Below are 23,381 nucleotides of genomic sequence, written 5' to 3'. Positions count from 1 at the left end.
CTGCCCCACTGCAAAAGTGAGCACCGTGAGTGGGACCAGTCAGAGGCCCCACCCTGGGGGCTGGCCCTGCTTTCCTACCATCTTGTGATGTTGGCCACAGAACATCAGCAGCTGCCCCACATGCTGGTGACCTTCAGTGGGTGTTTGGCATGGCAGGGAGCAGCCTGACTGGGTGTTTTTGTGCCTCTCTGGAGGCCACACATAGGCACGGCCCTGCCGTCCTCTAGCCCTGACCTCAGTTCCTTTGGGGCTTTTAAGCCTTCCCTTAGAGCCATCAGCACCAGCCACCTCTGCTCTAGGTGCCCAGAGGAGGAGAGGTGTGTTGGGTCGCTTTTACAGATGCCCCTTCCCTGGTACTGCCATTGCTCAGCTGCACAGAGGAGCTTCCATCCCCAATCCCTGCCTGTCACTGCCTAGTAGCCCTCTGGCACCATTCCTGAGGGCTGCCCTGCCTCACTTTCTTCCTACCATATTGGGAAAGACAGCTCTCATCATTAAAGGGCAGGTGGGCCAACTAGGGGCAGAAGTCTGTTCTATGTTTTCCTACTGCAGGGCCCAAGCTCAGGAACTCACCTTGGGCACAGACATTGCTATGCTCCCAGAAAACAAGCCATCTCTGCCCAAACAGGGCCTGCCAAAACCCAGGATTGAACCGCGGACCTTCACTCTAGCGCTCTTCCAGCTGAGTTACTTTGATAGCTGCAAGACAGCATTTTGGCCTGTTTCTTCTCTGTCTGGGATGTTTTTGTCAGAAGTTGCACACAGAAAGGACAGGAAAATGAACGGCTGCTCCACACCCCCACTGGAGGAACCCAGCACCCTTAGCTGTGGTGAGTAAGAAGTGTCTGTTGGCTGGCAGGACCTGTCCCCCAGGAACTGGAACAGCAGCTGCCGCCTCCCCCTCGGCTCCAGGCTGTGGGAAATACTCATTGCCTGGCTGCATGGGCGGACGCTGCTCCATGCTCTGGAGAGCATCTGTATTGCTCTCTCAACCCCCCGTCTTCACTGAGCCAGTCTGGTAAGGTCCCAAGTGCCCTCTCCGGCCTGGCAGCTGAGAGTCTGTGCAGACATCAGCCCCCCTGCCAGCCCCACAGGAAGAAGCAGCGCCAGGCCCCCCAGCACCACAGGGGCACTCAATGCACTTCCTGTGGGGAAATGGCTCCTTGGCGTCCTGCTGCTAGAGTGAGAGCCAGGAGAAAGCAGTGTCTGGCTCACCTTGGGGGAGAGAAGAGACCTGATGAGTGTGGATCTCCCTCAGTCTCCCCCACAATGCTGGTCAGTTGTATTATCACTGCGATAGTCAGCGTTTCCCTTCAGGGCCAGCCCTAGAGGGGTCTGGGGTCTGGGACAAATCCCCCCTTTCGTCCCTAGGCCCTGCCCCCAAGCCACCCCTTTGCCCAAGCCCCCACCCCTGTCCCATCTCTTCCCATTCTGCATCTTCCTGCCACATTCCTCTCCCACCCCCACCTCTTCCCTGCTCCTCCCCCTCCCCACCCAGCGCCTCCTACACCCCACTGAACAGCTGATCACTGGCAAGTGGGAGGTGCTGAAGGGGAAGAGGAGGAGCTTGTCAGCAAGGCCTGTAGTGGGCGGGGGGGGAGTGGGGAGCTGGCTGTCAGTGGGTGCTGAGCACCTATTTTTCCTCTGTTGGTTCTGCAGCCCCATAGCTCCCATGGAGTCGCTGACTTGGCTCCTTTCTCACTCTAGAGAGAGGAGCAGAACCAGGGCTATGGCTGATCTATGGGGCACCAGGTGAGTGGCAGAGGCTTCAGGTGCTGAGAGTTTGCCTGACACCTCAGGGAGACAGTGTGAGGTGGTGCTCCAGGGATCTCTATGAAAGGAGCAGAACAGGATTTACTTGGGGTGGGGAGAGAATTGAGAGTGTCCCAGGGGGTTGTACAGAGGTATTGCCCGGGTGAGATACTGGGTAAAACACAGGCCTCGCTGTGAGCAAGATTGGAACCTGCACAGGAAACCCCTATTGGAGTTCAACTCCCACATCTTAACCACTCAGCCATCACAGCTGTGAGCACAAAACTCCCCCAATGCCAGAGAAACTGGTAAAGAATCCCAGTGCCCAGGCTTGAAGTCGTCTGAACTACAGAATTCCCACTGCAAACCTGGCTCCCAAAGCACAGGGGAGATTGGGGTTTGTTCTCTTTGCTTAGCCATGTGCAGTCGCACAGAGAGTGCGTTTAAAAGTCTCCCCTCTCACAGAGCGGGAATGGGAAATGATTCTCAACTTAAAGCCTGATGTAGGGTAACCAGATGTCCCAATTTTATCAGGACTGTCCCAATATTTGCTTGTTTGTCCCACGTCCCGACCGATGTTTGGTTGGGACACTGGACAAACAAATAATTTTGCCCTCTGCTCTGGCACAAAGGCAGAGTCCAGAGGGACACTTGCCTCCACTTACCTCGACTCCGCCCCCTCCTTCCCCCATTGGATCCCTCCCCAAATCCTGGCCCTGGCCCTGCCCCCAGCCCCTCCCCCTCACTGCCCCATTAAATCCTTCCCCAAATCCTCAACCTGGCCACACCTCTTCCCCAAGCACACAGCATTCCTCCTCCCTCCCAGGTTTGCACATGGGCCATGGCCATGGCTGGGAGCGCAGCACGGAGGCTGCTCAAGCCCTGCAGCCTGTAGGACAGCAGACTGGGGCTGGGGGCAGGGCAGAGCAAGCAGGACCCATGTGGTCAGGGGGTGGAAACACACGTGGGGCAGACACGCTCCTGCTGGGAGGGGCCGGGCCCGGGTGCCTGGTTCACCCCTTCTACATGCAGCAGTTTCTGGCACTACACCTGTACAGCTCTGCTCCCTGGCTCTTCTCAGACTTGTGCTCTCTCCTTAGCTCTGCCCCACTCTGGCCCAGGCAGTTCCAGCTCACAGGGAGGATGGGACTCCCTGGCCTGGTGACTCCCTCATTACACTGCCTGGCCTGTCAATGCTGCTAACTTGGAGCTTTGGCCAGTCTCCATTGTCCCTGGGGACTGTCAGTCTCAGGGTCCTGATTTCCCATTGATCCTTCTCCCTTCTATTGGTGCTGGGAACTAGCCAACCAACTCCCCCCCCCCCACACACACACACTAAGTTTTAGTAAAGGTCCAAGAACCCCTTTACACAAGCAGCCCCATGATGGTCACCAATGTGCAGAGACCACACCCTAAGCTGGTTCCATGGTGTAATGGGCAGCACTCAGGCCTCTGAGTCTTGTAATTTGAGTTCAAATCTCAGTAGGACCTTGTGGTAAAGCTCCAGAGCTCACAGTGCTCAACTTCCCTGTCTCCAGCTGTGTAACAACAAATCTTTCCCCTCCTGCTGGGTGACTCACACCTCCTAAAGCCAGGTCTTTGGCTGGGCTGGCCACAATGGATTAGGGCTTGAGAATTTGCTATGCTGATGGTTAAGTTTCTTGCTGCTTCATCTGATGTTCACAAGCTTGGCCCTTGTGCTTCCTATCACACTTTTCCTCTGGCCCACATGGCGCTTGAAGAAAGGAGTGCCAGGGCTGGAATTAATAGTCAGGGCTTGGCAGGAGGGAGGAAGAGTCCCAGGCTGGAGCCCCACACACCTTCCCTCCTCCTCTGGGCACCTAGAGCAGAGGCAGCCCAGCTCTGTCCACTGGATACCTCGGCAGAGTAGGTGAGTTCATGTAAATACAGTCTGGTCCCAAAGCCTCCCCCTAACCCTGGTCATCAGTAGCTGCCAGGGGAGAGCTCATTCACACCTCGCTTACAAATCATCATTTGAAATTCTAAGGTTGGCCAACATTGCCAAAGCCAATGCACCGACATTGTCAGCAAACACAACAGCTGGGTGAGGAAACCCGGCTTTGTCCAGACTTTCCAAACCTATTTTACTTTCTCAGGTACAAGTAGTTTTCATACGTTGCATCTGCTTTTAAAGTGTCTGTTAATGTTTCAATTTCCATTCAAATTTGTAAGCAATGACAACATTGGCAGCGCTGCATGTAACTACTTGACCACTAAGGGAGGGGGTGTTGGGGAATTTCGGGGAAGGGGGTGCACAGCCCCCTGGCTGGGGGGCGTATAGGGAATGCCCAATTTCACTGAATTGAGTCTCCTACTGCAGCACCTCAGTAGGTTACATCAGAGAGGAGCTGCAGTGTCTAGGCAGTGGGATGCCTGTGCCTTTAAGAGCCCAGCCCTGGGAAGCCCATGCTGAGAGGTGCTGCCTGTGGGAGGAGAAATAAAAAAGCCCTCTGCTCCCCCCACCCATGTTTGCAAACACTGGAGTCTCAGCCCAACCGGGATAACTGTTACACCTCGGCCCCTGCCTGTGCTGGGGTTTAACCCTCTGGCAGCGCCTCCCTCTGGGCTTAACTCCGGCTCTTCCCCCACTCCCTGACTTTGCCCTTCAGTCCCTCTCCTAACTCTGCCTCCAGCTGCTTGACCCCCCGACCAGTCAATTTCCACCCCCTGCTCAGACCCTGGCCAACCCCTCCTCTGATTTGCCCCACTTGGCCCCTTTTTAATCACTGTAAAAAGTAGGGGGTGCTGCGTCCCATTCTCTGGAGGGAGGGCTGGGCGCCTGGCCCCTGCCTGCCCAGTGCTCAAAGTGCCCCATGATCTTGTGGATGTTTGCCGAGTGCTGCAGGGTACCCTGAAGGGGCAGAGAGATGTGGTTAGGAGGTGATGCAGCCAAGGGTGCCTCACCCAACACTGAGATGCAGCCACCTCTGGGGTGAGTTACACAAGTCAGCAAATGAATTTGGAACAAGAAATGCACTGAAAGGACCGAGGCAGCTGCAGGAGGTGGAGAAAACCAGAAAAAGCAGTATCCCTGGATCCCAGCCCTGCCCCTCCCCTACTCTACCCTCTAACCTCCACTCCCTTCCCATATTTGAGGGGAGAACCCAGGAGTCCTGGTCCCCAGCCTTGCCCACTCTCATATTTTGATATAGCTCCATCCAACAGCTGCCCCCACAATTGCCGGGCGGTGTCATGGGGCACACTGGGGCCTGCCTGTTTGCACAGGACGGGCAATGCCAGTGCCCCAGGGTGGGGAGAGACGATGCTAAGGGAGAAGCAGGCAGCAGACAACTCCCATGAAAGAGAAAGAAATGCTAGGGGGTGCTGTGCTGGAAGGAGAGAAGGGGGTTGGCAGGGAATGGGAGGATCTTCCCTCAAAGCAGGTGCATCTGTCTCCCTCCTAGTTCCTCCCCAGCCCTACCCCAGCCCAGACTAATCCTAGACCAGCTACCAGGGTTAAATTTGGCTTGGATTCCCAAGCTGCTGGGGGAGGGGCGTGGGTCTGGAAAGCATGAGCCTCTACTCCCCCTTCCCCAGACACAGTTGCATGGGCACAGACCAAAGGAGCCTGCAGCACTGCTGCCTAGAGGAAACTGAGGCACCAGCCACTGACAGACACATCATGGCTCTCCTCATCCTCATCCTCTTTTCCATATACAACCTGGCCAGGGGAGGGGGGGGTAAACTCAGGGCAGTTGCATAGTTAACCTGTGGAACTCCCTGCAAGAGGATGTTGTGAAGGCCAAGACTATAACAGGGTTCAAAAAAGAACTAGATAAGTTTATGGTGGGTAGATCCATCAAGGGCTATTAGCCAGGGTGGGCAGGGATGGTGCCTGTAGCCTCTGTTTGCCAGAAGCTGGGAATGGGCAATAGGGGATGGATCACTTGATGAGTCCCTGCTCTGTTCATTCCCTCTGGGGCACCTGGCACTGGCCACTGTCAGAAGACAGGAGGATACTGGGCTAGATGGACTTTGCTTCTGAACCAGTCTGGCCGTTCTTATGTCTCCCTTAGCGCAGCAGTGACACCCAGTGGGCAGTCAGAGTAATGCACAGAAGGTGTTTTCCTTAGAGCAGCAGTGACACCTCGTGGTGATTCAAGGTAATGCACAGAAGGTGTTTTCCTTGGCGCAGCAGTGACACCCACTGGTCAGGTGGCATAATGCACAGCATGTGTCTGCCTTCTAGGAGCAGTGACACCCACAGACCAGTCATGGTACGGCACATAGTGTGTTTCCCACCAATCTGGATAAGGCACGGAGCATGTTTCCCATGGAGCAGCAGTGACACCCAGTGACCAGCAGGGGTGGCATCAAACTCTTCTCCTTTAGTGGCGGACTGAGATGGGCTAGACAAAAAAAATTGGGGGGCTGTGCCCCCCATCACCTGGCCCCACCCTTCATGGGGGCCATGACTCTGCTCCTTCTCAGTTAAAGGCCAGGCTCATCTCCTCTCCCCCAGGCTAGGGTTTACAGCAATACAAACTTTATTAAAATAAAATAGTAAACAGAGTTTATTTTAAATATTTTAAATCTGTCCAAATTTTAGTACTGAATCCAAAGTTCTCTTAAAGATCCCATAAATAACCAAGATCTAAATGGAAACCAAAAACAAGGCTTAATTTAAAACCCAAACATTAAGAAAAACTTGGTTTGTAAAAATAAAAAGTAACAAATGCTGTAAATTAATAATTTCAACATTTTATCAAAAAAGTGTGCTACAGCAGGATGATAAAATAACATCAAATAAATAAGCATGACCACTAAAACCTCCTATAAAGGAATTGAATCCTTGAATACTGGTCAAATCGTAATAAAATATGCAGAACTATGTCAAAACTGGTGTTGCAAGACAGCCATTCGATCCAGCAAATGTCAATTAAAAGCTCCAGTCCAACTAAAAAAACCAAAACAACCCAATAAACCAAAATGGTCACAGCCTGAAACAAACCTACACAGAAGCAAAATTAAACTATACCAACACAGGAACAAACGATATAAATTTCTAATTCTAACTTCTTGTTTCTCCCAGAAGGAAAGTGTCTTGCACCCCAGTAACCAGGCTGTCACTGCAGCTTTCCTTTCACTAAATAAGATTTTTACCAAATATAAATTGCCTTCTAAAATCTCTAAGAGAAATTGAAATTGTATCTTTGCACTAATATCCCAAGTGTGCAAGTCCATCCCCTCAGAGCAGCCCCACACCCTGAGGCCAGGGGAGAATCCCAACTGGTTTGTGCATTTGTAACCCTGGGGCCTGAAGCTGATGAGAGAAAGGGAAATGAGCCATCTTGGAGCTTTCCGATATCACCTGCGGGGAGCACAGGGATTTGACTGAGTGACATCCTGGCTAATTTTCACCTTGTTCTCCGCCAGCAGGATCCACTGGAGAGCTCGGGAGTGACTTGACCATGGCAGCACCCTATTTACATATTAAAAGCTGGCATTTTGGGGCCAATGGGGTGAAATGTGAGTACTTTTGGGGTTGGGACCCACATGAGAAGGGATATGGACAAACTGGAGAGAGTCCAGCAGAGGGCAATAAAAATGATTAGGGGACTGAGACACATGACTTATGAGAACCTACAGGTCATTTCCTGTATGTTAAGCTAAGGCAAAGTTAGCATATCTGTATTGTGACCTTTTACTCAGAGAGGAAAATCGACCTTTATCATGTTACTTAAATAGATAAGTACCCATGCCTGTCCAAGACCTTTACCTAGACCAATCCACAATGGAGAATGGCATAGGGTTTTTTTCAGTGTTGTACCCACAGATTTAAGAGGTACACTACAAGGTAACTTATGTGCATATGTACATGTCATCAACAAGCACAAACATACTAGCCTATGAAGTAAATGTACCCTAATGTTTTGTGGGTGAGGAATGAAATTTGGGCATAGGAGGAAGGATTTCCGACCCTTGTGCCCTATAAAAGAGGTAACCCACCTCGCTAGAGCACTTTGCTCTATCATTCTGACTTACTTCCTCCACTCTCTCTCTATGTACTATCAGCAGGCTGTACTTGTTCTTAAACTTTAAGTTTCAAGGGAACTAGGCTAAGTTCGGTTTCCCTACGTTTTTAGTCTTTATTAGGTTTTGATTTTAAGTTTAACATATACAAGTAAACCCTAAGAAACACTAGCTTTTTCGAAGCACTTCATCTTTCACTTAAGAATTGAGAAACCTGAACTGCAAGGCTGGTCCTGTGTCTCTTACCACCAGGTTATCAAGGAAGGCTATGAGTATATTAACCAAAACTTTGTTGCATATAATACCATATGTATCTTTTGAATAGCAGTAATGCAACTGTAACTTTGTAACTCAATTAAATTAAATAAAATGTAAGCTAATCAATTAAATTTTCATCAAATTATCCAAATTAATATTATTAGTACACCCTAAATCAGGCTACATGGGACAGAGAGTTGGAGTGCAGAGGGATGAAGGCACTGGCTCTGGCGGTGCAGACTCTGGGGTGGGGTTAGAATGAAACATTCAGGGTGCAGTAGAGAACTCAGGGTTAGGATAGAGAATTGGGCTGTGAATGCTCAGGAACGAGGCCAGGAAAGAGAAAATTGAGATGCAAGAGAGAAATCAAGCTAGAGCAAAAAGCAGAAAAGAAGTGTGTGATTCGAGCTGCAGAGGAAAGAAAAAACCTCTCCCTGTCCTCTCTCACCAAAGCATCTAAGAACCAGATGAGAAACATCTCTCCCCCACTGCAACAACAATTTAAGTTGACCTAGACTGAAAAAGGAAATCTTCTCCTTTGCAGCACTAGCAGACCTGGACTGAGTCATGAACACCTCATCCTCTCCCCTGATCTCCTCCAATCTGGTGTTCCTGGCCTGGGACACAGGAGGGGCTCCTCTCTTCTCCATTTGGGACATGGCGGGATGAGAGAAGTGAAAGGGCTTTATGGGAAATAATTATTTGCCTAATTCATGTGCAAGTCCTAGTCCTTGTTAACCCAAAGAAACCGTTTATCCTGCATGCTGATGCCAGTTTGGAGGTCTGGGAGCAGTCCCGTACCAGGAAGTGGAAGGAAATGTAAATCTGTAGTCTTTGCCAGCTGAGGACTGTCTGATAGCGAAACTCACTATCCCATCCACCTGCAGTAGTTCTTGGTCTTGAAATGGGCCATCACTGAGAAATTTCGAGACTACTTGTGTAAGCAGAGTCAGGATAAGCTCTACCCTGACATCTGGTGGAAAGAATGTCAGAGAGTGTATTTGCATAGGCACGCCTACCCTATCCCAGACTCCCAAGCTGTGGGACTGCTTGGTGACAAATTGCTCACCCTCAGTTGGGTGGTACTGGCTAGACATGGGACATGTGTTCCAAAACCCAGTGAATTGAGGGAGGTTGGGGACAGGTATTTGTAGGTGGTGGTGCAGTTGCCTTGTGGCGCCAGAAGCACCAGTTGCACCCCGTTTTCTCTCCAGTGTGGAATGTCAGAGTTGATTATTTTATTCCCTTAAGAATTTAAATACAGGTTACTGAGCTGAAATCACTTTGGGCTAATGGTGCACTAGCACTGGGGCTCGCCTACTAAGAGCTGAAAATCACTGAAAAGCTAAAATCACTAAGCTGAGAGCACTGAGTATGGTGCTAACTAGTGGGGAGCCCAAAGCTATACTGTGGAACAGAGCTGCTGGTGGAGTGGAGCAGTTTGTGGGGACGGCTGGAGCTGATCACAGGACAGCTGGTGGCAGCAGAGCGGCTGACAGAGCCGAGTAGCTGTGGGACGGGTGGAGTGGCCCACAAAGCGAGCGGAGCCGAGCAGTTTGCAGAGAGAACTGGAGCAGCTCATGGAGCAGAGCAGCTGGTGGAGCGGAACAGTTTCTGAGGACGGCTGGAGGAGCAGCGTGGAGCGGCTGGTAAAGCGGAGCAGTTTGTGGAGAAGGCGGAAGCAGAACCCACGGAGAGGCAGGGCAGTTGGCCCCGGACCACGTAAGGTGCCCCTTTCTATCCAGGCTGGGGGGAGGGACCTCTACAGATAAACTCTCGAACTCTGGGGTGGCATTGACCAGAGACTTTTGGGTTGTTGGACTTTGGGGTGATTGGACTTAAAACCCTAAGGGGAAAAAGGACAGTGCCAAACGTACTTGGAGGTGGGTTTTTGTTTATGGTTTGTGTTATAACCCTGTTTGTGGTGTTTCTCCAATGGGATGCCGCATTAATTCCTTCCTTTATTAAAAAGATTTTGCTACACTCAGACTCCGTGCTTGCGAGAGGGGAAGTATTGCCTCCTAGAGGTGCCCAGGGGGGTGTGGTATGTGAGTGTCCCAGGTCACTGGGTGGGGGCTCGAGCCGGTTATGCATTGTGTTACTGAAACGGAACCCCTGGATACTGAACCCGGCCCTTGTTGCTGCCAACTCAGAGGGGCAGAAGGGTTACACTTGTGTGGTGCTCAGTTTCAGGTGTGGACAGAGAACAATCCACTGACTTATGTGTTAACAAGGGCTAAGCTGGATGCTACAAGGCAGAGGTGGGTGGCTACTTTTGCTAGCCATAACTTCGCATTCAATACCAATGAGTTGGTATAATAGGGAATGTGATTTATCAGGACCACCAGTTCTTGGATACTGGGAGGACGTAAGCAGGGTGAGAATAAACTGTACCCTGACATCTGTTGGTGATCTGTTGTAAAGGCCTTTTGTTGCTGATGTGCATGGTCACACCCACCCCGCATTGCATGATGGGGGTGCTTGTACAAAGGGTCAATTTGGCTGCTGTGGGATCCCCAATCTCTTTCTTATTAGGGCAGAGGTAATAAAGTGCAGTTATTCCGGTGATATAAATCAAGGACAGTAGAACAGTACTTAGCAGTTCATGATTTCGGAACTCACCCGAACCTACATAAATCTCGTTAGGCAAGGGACATGGGTTCCAAAGCAGAGTGAAATAATAAGATCAAGTGTCAGTAGTCTTTTGGTTTTTTCAGGGCTGTGATCAAGTGTCTTGATATTTTTGGTTTTCTAGTCTCAAGATGAAAACCTTGTTTGTGTTTTTGGGACCTTGAAGTAAAAATATTATTTAAGTAATACAGATTTTTTGTAAAATCTCTAAATAAAAATTTTAGGTCCTATGTGTTTCTCTAGTTTAAAAATAAAGCTTTTATAGTTCTAATACATATTTGCACCTATACCACAGATAAAAAGTTATTAATGACTAAATGCAGTTTTTAGATACACATAAACTGCTGGGCTGGCATCTCATTTCCACACTAAAAGTTGTAAACAACTCCATAGATGGGTAAAATGCTCCTTACAGCTGAAACAGCAAGGAAATTTTGCAGATTGCACACTGGGAGATTAGCTGTGGGACACAACTTTTGTGACACACGGACTACCTCTGCAACCAAATTCTTAGTCACAGGTCAGCAGGCAGGTTTATGCACATTCTGGACTCTGGGACCAGAGCTGGGGTTGGCAGTGAGGGGGGGGGAAAGCAATTTTTCTGTCACATGCAACACCAACCTTTGCTACTTCACTCCATAACACCACACACACAGCAGCCTTTTACCTCTCAGAAACCAAAACATACCCTGAAAGAGATCAAGTAGCATAAGCTTACAACAAACAACTACAGCACTAACAACAACTCAAAGAGATTCAAAAACATTTCTGTTTTTACACACCAGGAAAAGCAAAAAGAAAACCCACACGCATAAGCAGAAACCAGCAAAAACCACACAAACATCAATTCCAACCTTCCACGAACTTTGGGTCTTTGGAACCGAGACCCCTTAATGATGAGTACTTTTGAGGCGAGGGTGAAGCTTTCAGGCCTCAAATGCCAGATACAGTTACTCTCTCCTTGATCCAGAACGAACAGCAAAATACACTGCATTACTCCTGCCCCAATAATAAAGAGACTGGGGATCCGACAGAAGCTGAAATGACCCTCTGGACAAGCACTCCCATCATGCAATCCAGAGTGCGTGGAACCATGCAAATGACAGCAGCCTCAAAAGGCCTTTACAACAGATCACCAACAGATGGCACAGTAGAGTTCATAGCGACCCTGCTTAAACTAGATTGTGGCAAAGATTCAAAAACACTGAATGTTCAAACTCACCAAACGCGGGTCAATCCATCCTCATCGTCGTATCCGCTCGTTATACTCCACACCTGAACGTAGCCCTCACATGGACAACATACCCTCCTAACTCAGTGTCTGTACGTTAACCTTTTACCCCCAGTCGGGGCTATTGCACATTATGTATTCCTTATGCCACCCGATCTTAAACCGAACTTCGCACCCCCTGGGTAATCTGTACGTTGTTCCCTGATCACCAGAAACTTCTGCACCTAAACGCTGTACCGTACACTTCTTTTTTCTTTCAACATCATCTTAATAAAATGTTGACTTTTGTTCGAGATCCCGGTGTCACGGAGTGTGGGGGAGTCCGGCCCTGCACCCCTCTTCCTGGGACCCACAGTGACTCTCAGCCAGCCAGTAAAACAGAAGGTTTATTGGACAACAGGAACACAGGTTACAGCAGAGCTTGCAGGCACAGTCAGGACCCCTCCACCGAGTCCTTCTGGGCTTTCAGGGTGCTTGGATCCTAGCTAGGATACCCTGAATTCCGCCCACACAGCCCCAAGCCCAAACTCAAACTGCTTCACTCCTGCCACTCCCTTCCTTTGTTCCCCTTCCCGGGCAAAGGTGTTTGACCTTTCCCCTCCCTTACCTAGCTCAGGTTACAGGCCCTGGCATCGTCCATCCCCTAAAGTCCTCCCCTGCTCTCCCACTCCCCACACAGACAGCCCCTACTGCATCACACCCGGATCCTGCTCCTTTGCAAGGCTTGTGCGTTTGCTCCGGGTTTTAGTCTGCTAAGACAGTGAGGGGGGCCGATTGAGCCAGAGGCGCTTGCCTGCTGCAGACACGGATCCAAGGCTGAACCTCGTCCCCCACAAGCTGAAGGCTTAACTAAGAACAGTTAAGAAGTGCTCCCGTCTCCGGCACTCAGCTACCCAGCTCCCAGTGGGGTCCAAACCCCAACTAGATCCCTTTTACCCTGTAGAAGCTGTAAAATCCTGTGACCAGGGCAGCTGCCTAGCAGCCTGCGCATCTGCCTGCCAGCGCGCGAGCTTGTAAGGCACTAATCCAGATAGCAGTGGCTGGCTGGCAAGGTTGTGAAGAGCCAGCAGAGTGGTGCAGTGGAAGTGTGCTGGGCCCATGACCCAGAGGTCAATGGATCGAAGCCATCCTCTGCTACGTGTGCGCTTGTTTCTTTTCCCTCTGGGCCTTGCAGCGAGGCGGTGACCAGAAGAGCAGCAAGAGGTGGCTGAGGTGGCGGCCTGCCAGGGAGTACCCTGGCACCTCTGGCTGCCTGGGCTGAAGGCAAGAGGGAGGTCTGGGTGTGGCAAGGGCCTCCTGTCCCAGAATGAGGCTGCAGTGCTTCCTGGTCCCCTTTTCCCACCCACCCCGGCGGGCTGCGGGAGAACACGAGGGAGGCTCTCGGGGCGCTAGACAGTGCTGTGTGGCTGTCAGGGGAAAGAGCCGAGGCTACCGACTCGACCTGCCATTGACTCACATAGCTCTGCACGCCGTCAGCTGTGGTGGGCCTGGCTGCACACGTGACTCAGGCTTGGGCAGCATGGCTGCTCTTTCCTGACGAGGCAAGAGGCAGGCCAAGAGCTTTGCACAGCCTACAGGGAAGTGGGAGGGAGGCGTCTTTGAGCCAGCGTGTCTCGTCCGCTTCTCTCTTGCCGCTTGGGCGGGCTGCCCCCGAGCCTGTGTCCCACTGGTGCAACCCCCGGCTCCCCATGGGGAGGGGGTGGGGGCAGCAAAGCCTCGGGGGGAGGGAACCAGGACCTCAGCCCACGCGCCGAGTCTCTGTCCCGCGCTCTCTCTGCCAATCAAGGAGCTGGGAACTACGCTTCCCAGTGTGCACCGGGAGGGCATTGCCTGAGCAACCAGTCGTCACTTCCGCTCTGAGACGAGCCAGGAACTACAACTCCCAGCCTGCCCCGGGGCGCTTCCGTCCCCTCGAGTGTAGGAGAGGGCGGGTCCCTGGGTCAATTGGACACCTCCCGCCCCTCCCCCAGAGATCCCCGGCCCCGCCCTCCCCAAGCTCCGACTCCTGACACGAACTCTCGTGTCCCGGGGTCTCGGCCTGGCCCCGCCCCCCCGGAGCGCGGCGCCCCCCAGTGTGGTGGGGGCTGCCGGGCGCCTGCTTCTCCCCTGGGCTCGTCTGTGCCGCCCCGATGTGCCCGCGGGGCTGCCCCGCTCGGGGGGGGGCGTTGGGTGGAGCCCTATGGAAACACGGGGGTGGGCAGGGCTGGGAGCCAGGACTCCTGGGTTCTCCCCCAGCTCGGGGAGGGGAGTGGAGTGGAGTGGAGTGGAGACTAGGGGGTAGAGTGGGGGAGGGGCTGGGGGGGGTCTCCTGCCCAAGAGGCAAGTCCAGGAGCTGGTGTCGGGCAGCAGGTCACTTGTGGGCCCCGAGTGTCCGATCTGGAAACAGCTGCCTGTCCCCACGCCCGGGGACTGCGCATGGCTGGCAACCGTCTCCTTGTACCTGAGAATTATCCACACACCCCAGGGGTGTGAGCCCTGCGCTCCCCTGTCAGTGCCTGGGGCACAGAGCCATGTGTACAAGTCACTCTCTGTGCGGGGATGTCAGTTCGTACAGACTTTGCTGGGGCTTTTTCTGTAGCCTGTGGTAAAATGAGGCAATTAACTAGATGTGTTGATGGAAGTTCTCTGCATACCCCAGGGGTACATGTACCCCTGGTTGAGAACCACTGATGTAGGGGAACCCAGGCCCACCCCCCATTCTGACTTCCAACCCCGTACCCTGGGCAGCTGGTTCAGCTTTGCTTACCTTGCATCAGCCTCAAGTCAGCTTCACTGGGTCACCAGTTCCACCATGCCCAGGCGTCAGAGAGAGGACGTCTCCTCTCAGCTGTAAAAGCAGCAAGGGCTCCATGAGGGGTCGGTGCTGGTGGAGCAATTATTGACACTTTCTCTAGTCTCCTTTTCAGATTTTGCCCCATTTTCTCTTTAATTCTCCAATGTTAATTTAACAATCTCAGATTTGGGATATTTTCACACCCCTTTGACCTGCAGCAAATTTTCTTCCTTTCTTTGGGAAATTGTCCTGAATCATTCCCCAAAGGAGAAGGGGCTTAATGGGTGCAGTTTGCAGAGCCCTGAGACACACCTGCCTTTGAGGTGGGCTGGGGTGGCCTTTCTCTGCTGACAAGGAAGGGGACAGGAGGAAAAAGTCTGCAGTGGAGACGGTCCAGGACAAGGTTACACAGTCCTGGCTACTGCTACCCCCAACTGCCAGTCACCTGCCTACCCCTGCTTCTGCCTCCTCCCCACTGCCAGGAAGTTTTCCTGCTCCACACTCCCCTCACATACCCTCTTAAAGCACCTCCCCAAAGGGCTCCCTGCTGCCATGTGAATGGTGGGTGTGTGTGTGTGTGGGGGGGGATTATTACTGTTTATTGAACTTCCACTGTCCAATTACTCTCACTTAATATAAAATATCTTCATATTCGGGTGGTTTTCTCTCATTAGCAAATGTTTCTTTTTAGACCCATTTCTTCCCCAGTTCTCAAAGCTAGATATAAACTATCCTGTATGCAGCGCAGTAGTAGGCAGAGTGGTCCCAGAGTACTGGAGGCTTCCCCCTTGGTTTGTATACAAATGTTCGGTGTTATTCTCCAGCCCATTCGTTATGTTTCCTAACATGATGTTATCTTTTTTGCTGGCAGCTGTGAATTGAGTGGAGCTTTTTATTGATCTGTCTACAGGAACATGCAGATCCCGTTCTTGGGTTGTGTAGCCGATAATCTGTTCTGCTGCCATCGCTAGCTGTAATGCATGTTCAGTAGAGGTCTCTCCCCTCTTCCCTTTTTGTAATTCCTCTCCCTACTAATGTTGGGGTGTCCTTCTCCTCAGGTTAGTGTATTAATGATCTCATCTTGGAGTCATATGTGTCAATTCATTGCTACATCGTCAGAGAACTATCCATGATGACTCCAAGATCTCTTTCCTGATTAGTTGTAGCGAAATTAGCCCCCATCATATTGTATGTATAGTTGGGGTTATGTTTTCCCAACGTGACATTTATCCACCTTAAATTTCATTTGCCATTTTGTTGCCCAATCACTTAGTTTTGTGAGATCTTTTTGAAGTTCTTCGCAGTCTGCTTTGGTCTTAACTAACTTGAGCAGTTTAGTATCGTCTGTGAACTTTGCCACCTCACTCTTTACCCCTTTCTCCAAATCAATTATGAATAAGTTGAATAGGATTGGTCCTACGGCTGACCTAGGAAAATGACAGCAGCAAGATGGAGTCTGGAGTCACATGGGCAGGTCACATGTCCATGCATGATTCAATTTGCAGGCCTACGACATTGTTTACATGTTAGTTTGAATGTTCCCAGGAAAGCTCAGTTGTGGATTGGCATTTTCCAAAGTCCATTGTCAGTGAAGCGTTTCTTGATTGGGCACTTACTGAGAATAGTCCTTTCTCAAGAAGCTGACCAAATGCATCACTGAGGCTACTTGAAATCAAATACATTTGAGATACAAGTACATAGCCCATATTCATAATTTCAAATACAAAAATGGTACACACATACAGCTAGTATAATTATAACCAGCAAATCATAACCTTTTCATAGACACCTCACACGACAACTTTTGCACAATATTTGTTGCAAATATATAACAGTGGTGGCAGCAATGATCTATATGGTCCCAGCTGATATTAATAATGTCACAACCTACAGAGAATTGGGAGAGAGGCATCTTCTAGCCGGCGTGTCTCCTACATTTCTCCCTTGCCACTTGGGTGGAGGCAAGAATGCAGCAAAACATGCCTGGCTGAAGGTTTTGCGTTCGGCCTTGAGAATTAAGCCTGAGCCTCTGGCATGGGTGCTGCGAGATGGATTTCTGAGTTGCATCCAGCACAGTCTTCGGGCCTGAGCTGAAACCACTGACGCCAAGAGAGATGGGTTTAAAGTGGCCTTTGAGGCTCCCAGCAGGTCTTGAGGATCAAGGGGTTACTGCCATCCTGGGTTGGGGGGGGGCGGCTCAAACCACCATCCTTTCGATTAACAGCAAAACACAAAGACCCATTGCGCCACAGAGACACATGTGTGCTGTTACCAAGGCTGCTGCCTAGCAGCCTGCGCATCTGCCTGCCAGCGCTACAGCTCGCAAGGCAAGTGTGGGTGCTGGAGGTAAAGAGCCAGTAGAGTGACACAACAGCTCTGAAGGGGGGTGAAGGCCAGGAGTGAGGGGTTCAGGGCATGGGAAGGAGCTCCGGGCTGGGGCAGGGGGGTAGGGATGCAGGAGGGTGTCAGGGCTGTAAAGGGGGGTGAAGGCCAGGAATGAGGGGTTCAAGGTATGGGAAGGGGCTCTGTGCTGGTGCAGGGGGGTAAAGATGCGGGAGGGGGTGAGGGCTCTAACGGGATGAAGGGCAGAAATGAGGGGTTCAGGGTACGGGAAGGGGCTCTGGGCTGGGACGGGGGTGGGGTGTGGGAGGGGGTGAGGGTGAGGGCTCTAAAGGGGGGTGAAGGGCAGAAATGAGGGTTTCAGGGTATGGGAAGCAGCTCCAGGCTGGGCAGGGGGTTGGGGTGCAAAAAGGGGTGAGGGCTCCGGCTGGGGATGTGTGTAACCTTCCCCTTTCCATAGCCATGTGTCTGAGCCACCAGGGCCAGCACGTACAAGGCCTCGCTGCCGAAGCACTGACAGTGTCCAGTGATGCTACACCTGGCCCTCTACTGACAGCTCAGGGGTTTGGCTTCCTCTGGCACTGAGACGCCACAATAATTACAGGGTTATTTCTAATGGGTTAAAGCAGAACTTGTGCTGAGATTAACACGTCCCTCGTGGGTCTGGAGGTTTTACAGCATGAACTGGCTCTGCATGTGGGTACAGTGCATGTGTTTGAGCGATACTAACACAGCTGAAACACACAACTCCCCATCCTGGGGGTTTCCATCCCCCCGATTCCTTCCACAGGGGGCGCTGACCCGGCTCCTCTACGGCCAGATGCCCTGATGGGCAGCAGTCGGGATATTGGGAGAAGTTCTGTTTTCTGTGGCTAGTGACAGCTCCAAAGTGACTCCCACGAGCCCCCATTGCCTTGTGCTGCAGCTGCCAGTCTCTGAATCCTGGCCTGGGATTCCATTGGAACGAGGCCCTTGGGAGCTGAGGAGACCACGGGTCAGACACTGCAACATTGTAGCCAGAACATCCATGTCTAGATTTTAAGGCCAGTCAAGACAACTAAATAATCCTGTCTAACTTCCATGCACGTGACAGGCCACAAAGTCACCCCTGCACTGAGCCCAACCACTGGGATTAAACCAAAATATTCCAACCCTTAGGAAAATATCCCGTTGTGTGCCACAGACGGAGCATAGGAGAAGCAGAGGGGTACCAATACTGGAGGACCCTGCACTGGAATTGATTTGGTGAGATGTACCCAGCTGATCTGGGCAAGTGACTTGTGCCCCATGCCACAGAGGATGACAAAAACTCCAACATCCCTGCCAGTGTGAGCTGGGGGAAATTCCTTCCTGACCCCAGCAATGGAGATCAGGGAGACCCTGAGCATGAGAGCAAGGCCACCAGCCAAGCACCGGAGACAAATGGTGTTCTATCTCACCCGAGAGCACTTTCTTCAGCCCTCCCGTCCCCTCTTGCCGCCCCCATGTGGGGTGGAGAATCCATCATAGCCCTGGGTACTTTGTTCCAATGTTTAATCACCAGATTGCAAATGTGTCCCTTATTTCTCATTTTACTTTCTCTGCCATTAACTTCCAGCCACTGGTTCTTGTTCTGCCTTTTGCTGCTGGGTTAAAGAACCCTTCAGTACCCAGGATTTTCTCTTTGGGAGGGGATTTACACATTGTCATCAAGTGACCTCTTGGTCTTCTCTGTGATAAACTGAGCAGACTGAGCTCTTGTCTTGCACTGGAAGGCAATTTTTCAGCATTTTTTTTTCTCTTCTCTGCCCCCCATCCAATTTTTCGTTCTTCATCTTAAAATGTGGCCAAGACGACTGTGTGCAAGAGTCCAGTGTTGGTCTGACCAATGTTGTACAGAGATAACACTAGTGCCCGATATCTAGTCACTGTTCTCCTGTCTGTACATCCAAGGACGACCACAGCATCGCACGGGCATTTCATGCTCAGTTGTTTGTTCATTATGACACCTAAACCCTTCTCCGAGTCACAGCAGTCTGGCCTTGCTTGTTAGTAAAGCTCAGTGTGTTTGAACGGCCACAGCTTCCCAAGCGCTCCGTAACATGCACAAGGGAATCCCCTCCTCAGTCACCTTCACCTGCTGCTGGTCTCTTTTCTCTTTCTTCTTCTCCAGGATCTGCATGTGTCATTGTGGGGGAAGTTCTCCTCCTCTCTTTGCCTGGGAGCGATGTGACCCCCCGGGATGGACTGACCAAACCCAGGATTCCTTCAGCCTGAAAGCAGAGGGGAGCCTTCACCCGCTCCCTCTTTAAGGCTCCAGTCCCAGGTCCTAAATTTCCTGCCAAAGCACAAAAATCCACACTGAGCCCAACTCTTCTCTCGGTGGTGATTTCCTTTCTCCCACAAATCTGTCTTGAGGACACAGCCCTGGGAACAGGTGAACACAACCCCGGAGATTTCCCTTCGCAGCCTGCAAGGGGCAGTTCACCCTATAAAACAGCTCGGGAATGTCGTCTTTTTCTTTTCTCCCTTCAAAAGTAATTTCTTGTATTTCTAGTCTCTTTATAGGACCCCCCGATTTGCCGCTTCCAATTCTCTGCTGTACACGCCAGCACTGGATCAGGTGAGGTGCCTGGAGCCATCCTGTACTGGGTACATAGGGGACTTGCAGGATCAGACCCTAAAATCGCTTTGGAGGGAAATTCTAAGCTCACCCAACCACGGCCTGTTCCTGGGAGGTGTCGGTATTGACCCAGGCCGTCGAGCACCATGGAGTGAAGAGACCAATTTTATCAGTAAGTCAGACCCCCCGGCTGCCCACTGCCTGGATCACATCCCCCCAGGTGATGCAAGCCACCCTCCAGAGCCATTGCTGGGCCCCAGGGGGCAGGCACACAAGCCATGGGGATGGGCAGCTCCCAGGAATCTCGGCAACAAATCTCCACGCCGGAGGGTTTCCCCTAGTGCCGGATCCATCCTCAGGGTCCAGCCAGCCAGCAGCTTCCAACCAAGGCTAGTGCGCTAACAGCAGCAGCATGGCTGCGGGGCTCGGCCAGTGACTGGGCCAGTCGCTTGAGCATGAACCCAGCCGGCCCCAGGAGATGGACCCGAGTCACCAGCCCAACCCACCATGCGGCTGCTGCCGCTACCCCGTTAATGCGTGAGCTCCTATGGACCACGCTGGGGAGATCCCCCAGCTGCAGGGTAGATGCCCCTGAGCGCCTGGCAGGGCACAACTCCTGGCTGACCTGCCCTGCTGAGTTCTCTACTAGGCTGGGTGGATCTGGGGCCAAGGGTGCTGGGTGACAGGGGGGCGTTGGCTTTGGGCTGGGACTGTCACTTCCTCCCCTGCCCATCCAACAGGATCACAGCAAACAAAACCAGCTCAGCCTGCAGGGGAAGAGTTCAGTCCAGGGCCTGGTGCATTCTGGGAGCAGGGACGGTGCAGAGAAAGGGCAGATACAGGGCACCTCTGAACACTCTGCACAGAACTGCCTGTCCTGACCCACAGCCCCTGTCATCCCAGCCCTGGGCTCCCCTCTCACTGCTCTGCCAGTGTCCCTCACTCGCGATCCACAGACCTCCCCTGCTGTATCTGTGACTTCTGCTACTGAACCACCAGTGCACTGACTCCTCTTGTGAGACATTTCTCTGCACAATACTGCTGCTAATCCAGTTACTGACTCCAGGAAACATTTTCCTTAGCCTGGTTGTGTGTGACACTGGTTTCTATAGCAAAGGTCAGTCCCTGGCCCTGTGGCCCAGACATCCTCATTCACATCAAGCTTCAAGTTGAGAATCATTTCCCATTCCCGCTCTGTGGGAGGGGAGACTTTTAAACGCGCTCTCTGTGCGACTGCACATGGCTAAGCAAAGAGAACAAACCCCAAATCCCCCCCGTGCTTTGGGAGCCAGGTTTGCGGTGGGAATTCTGTAGTTCAGATGACTTCATGCCTGGGCATTGTGATTCTTTACCAGTTTCTCTGGCAGTGGGGTAGTTTTGTGCTCACAGCTGTGATGGCCGAGTGGTTAAGGCGTTGGAGTCGAAATCCAATAGGGTTCCTCTGCGCAGGTTCAAATCCTGCTCACAGCGAGGCCTGTGTTTTAGCCAGTCTCTAACTCGGGCAATACCTTTCCACAACCCCCGAGACACTCTCAATTCTTTCCCCACCCCAAGTAAATCCTGTTCTGCTCCTTTCATAAAGATGCCTGGGACACCACTTCTCAGCACCTGACGCCTCTGGCACTCACCTTGTGCCCCATAGATCAGCCATAGCCCTGGTTCTGCTCCTCTCTCTAGTGTGCGAAAGGAGCCAAGTCAGCGACTCCATGGGTGCTACAGGGCTGCAGAAAAAAAAAAGGTGCCCAGCAGCCACCTCTGCCCCTGCACCTCCCACCTAGCAGGCCTGGCCAACAAGCTTCTCCTTCTGCGCCTCCTGCTGGCCATTGATGGGGTGTGCTGGAGGAGTGAGGAGAGAAAGAAGTGGGGCAGGGTCGAATAGGAAGAGATTTGATGGTTTGGGGGCAGGGCCTGAGGTGGAGCAGGCATTGAGCTCCGCCCGGGAACTCTCAAAGTCAGCGACTCTGAGTGCAGAAGCCTTCCCTGAGTGTGAGCTGCCAGGATCCCTGCTGCAGAGCAGGTGCCACAAGTCTCAGCCTCTGTCCCACACATGGCTCTGGGCACCACCAGGAATCAATTGGCTGCTGGCACACAAGGCAACTTAAAAGCTGAGTCCCTGGACAGCAGCTCAAACCCTGGCCCCTCCCATTAAGAGCCTGATGCTCTACTGAATGAGCTAGCAAGGCTTGCTGAGAACCTCCACCCCTCCTCTTCTTCTCCACGGCCACTGCCAATTCTTCCTCCCTCCTGCACCTGAGGATCACTACATCTCCTCACCTAGACAGCCAGCCTGTCCACTGCACCCCAATCCCCCATGCCTGAGCCTCCCTGCCAAAGTCCTGCATCTGGCTCCATACAATTAATTCTCACGTGTTGCTGGGAACTCTACTTCTTGTGCCCAGAGAGTCTCAGCCCCCCTCAGTAGAAGACCCGAGAAACACAGTGTCTGCCTTTTCTAAAGAAGTGCTTGGAGGGGCTTTTCTCATGTGGCCTAATGGATAAGGCAGCTGACTTCCGAGCAGGAGTTGAGAGTTCAAGTTACTTCATGGTTGTGTTGCTGCAGTTTTACCTTTGTGCTGAAATTCCTGCTCCCTTCAGGGCTGGAACCTCTTCTTGGCCGCTCAGGCCAGTGCTCTGGCTTCAGCTAGAGTCCTGGGAAGGAATTCAGGGGTGAGTGTCACAAAGACTGGGGCATGAGACCCAGGTGCTTCCAGTCTAGCCTCTGCCCTTCCTGACTTGCCAAAGAAAATGGGCAGCTGCCCGGGCTGGTGTATAGAGCAGTTTCCCTCTTCCAAGAGTGCGCCTGTCCCTGTGCTTGAGGGGGTTGCTACATAGCGCCTTGGGAACCTACATGTTTCTCTGCTTCTCGCCAGCTGGGGAAAAGCCTCTTGGGGTAAAGTCTCCTGCCCCATGGCAAAAGTGAGCACTGTGAGTGGGAACAGACAGGGGCCACACCAGGGGGCTGGCCCTGCTTTCCTAGCTTCTTCTGATGTTGGCGACAGAGCATCAGCAGCTGCCCTGCATGCTGGTCTGTGGGTCGCGTTCAGTGGGTGTTTGGCATGGCAGGAAGCAGCCTGGCTGGGGGTCCTTGTGGCTGTCTGCTGGCCACGCATAGGCATGGTTATCTCCTCCTCTTGCCCTGCCCTCGGTTGCTCTGTGGCTTATAAACCTTCCCTTGGAGCTGTCAGCACCAGCCGCCTCTGCTCTAGGTGCCCAGAGCAGGAAAGATGTTGGGCTCCAGCCTGGGACTCTTCCTCCTTCCTGCCTAGCCCTGACTATGAAGCCTGGCCCTGGCACTCCTTCCTTTGAATGCCATGTGGGCAAGAGGAAGAGTGTGGCAGCTGCAGGGACCAAAGTTGTGGACATCAGGTGAAGCAGTGAGAAACAACCATATGGTCAACCCAAAGGGCTCTCTAGCCAGACTGTTAAGTTCTAGGACCCCAACCTATAGCAGCCAGCTCATTGAACCGGCCGGACCAAAGACCTATCTCCAGTGGGCATCAGTCACCCAGCAGGAGGGAAAAAACTCACTCTAGTTCACCCTGAGAGAGGAGAGCCAACACATTGAGCTCCATGGCTTTGCAGGAAACCAGCATTGCTCCAGGAGGTCCTACTGAGATTTAAACCCAGGATCCAAAGTCCTGAGTGCTGCCCATTACACCATGGGACCTGCTGCCATTTCATTTTCTAGACCCCAGTGACTCTCAGCTGGCTGGTTTCTACCCTGCACTTATTGCTTCCCACTAGCAGCTTCCTCTCGCGGGACTCTCTCTCCTCCTCCAGCGACTGTGGTCCTACACTAT

At 52.2% G+C, this 23,381-nt stretch overlaps 1 protein-coding gene and 1 non-coding gene across 2 annotated transcripts in view; one reads left to right on the top strand and one right to left on the bottom strand.

The window, feature by feature from the left end:
* LOC127041591 (uncharacterized) overlaps nt 1–23,381 on the bottom strand; it is a 592,831-nt gene that overhangs the window by 288,446 nt on the left and 281,004 nt on the right. The gene's annotated exons all lie outside the window — the stretch shown is intronic.
* Nucleotides 20,970–21,051, top strand: TRNAS-CGA (transfer RNA serine (anticodon CGA)). Its single transcript has one exon. It is a non-coding gene; the product is annotated as a tRNA-Ser (tRNA).

This window comes from Gopherus flavomarginatus (genome assembly GCF_025201925.1).
Source record: "Gopherus flavomarginatus isolate rGopFla2 chromosome 13 unlocalized genomic scaffold, rGopFla2.mat.asm SUPER_13_unloc_3, whole genome shotgun sequence".
Taxonomy (NCBI): domain Eukaryota; kingdom Metazoa; phylum Chordata; order Testudines; family Testudinidae; genus Gopherus; species Gopherus flavomarginatus.
This window is presented reverse-complemented; position numbering and strand designations above follow the sequence as displayed.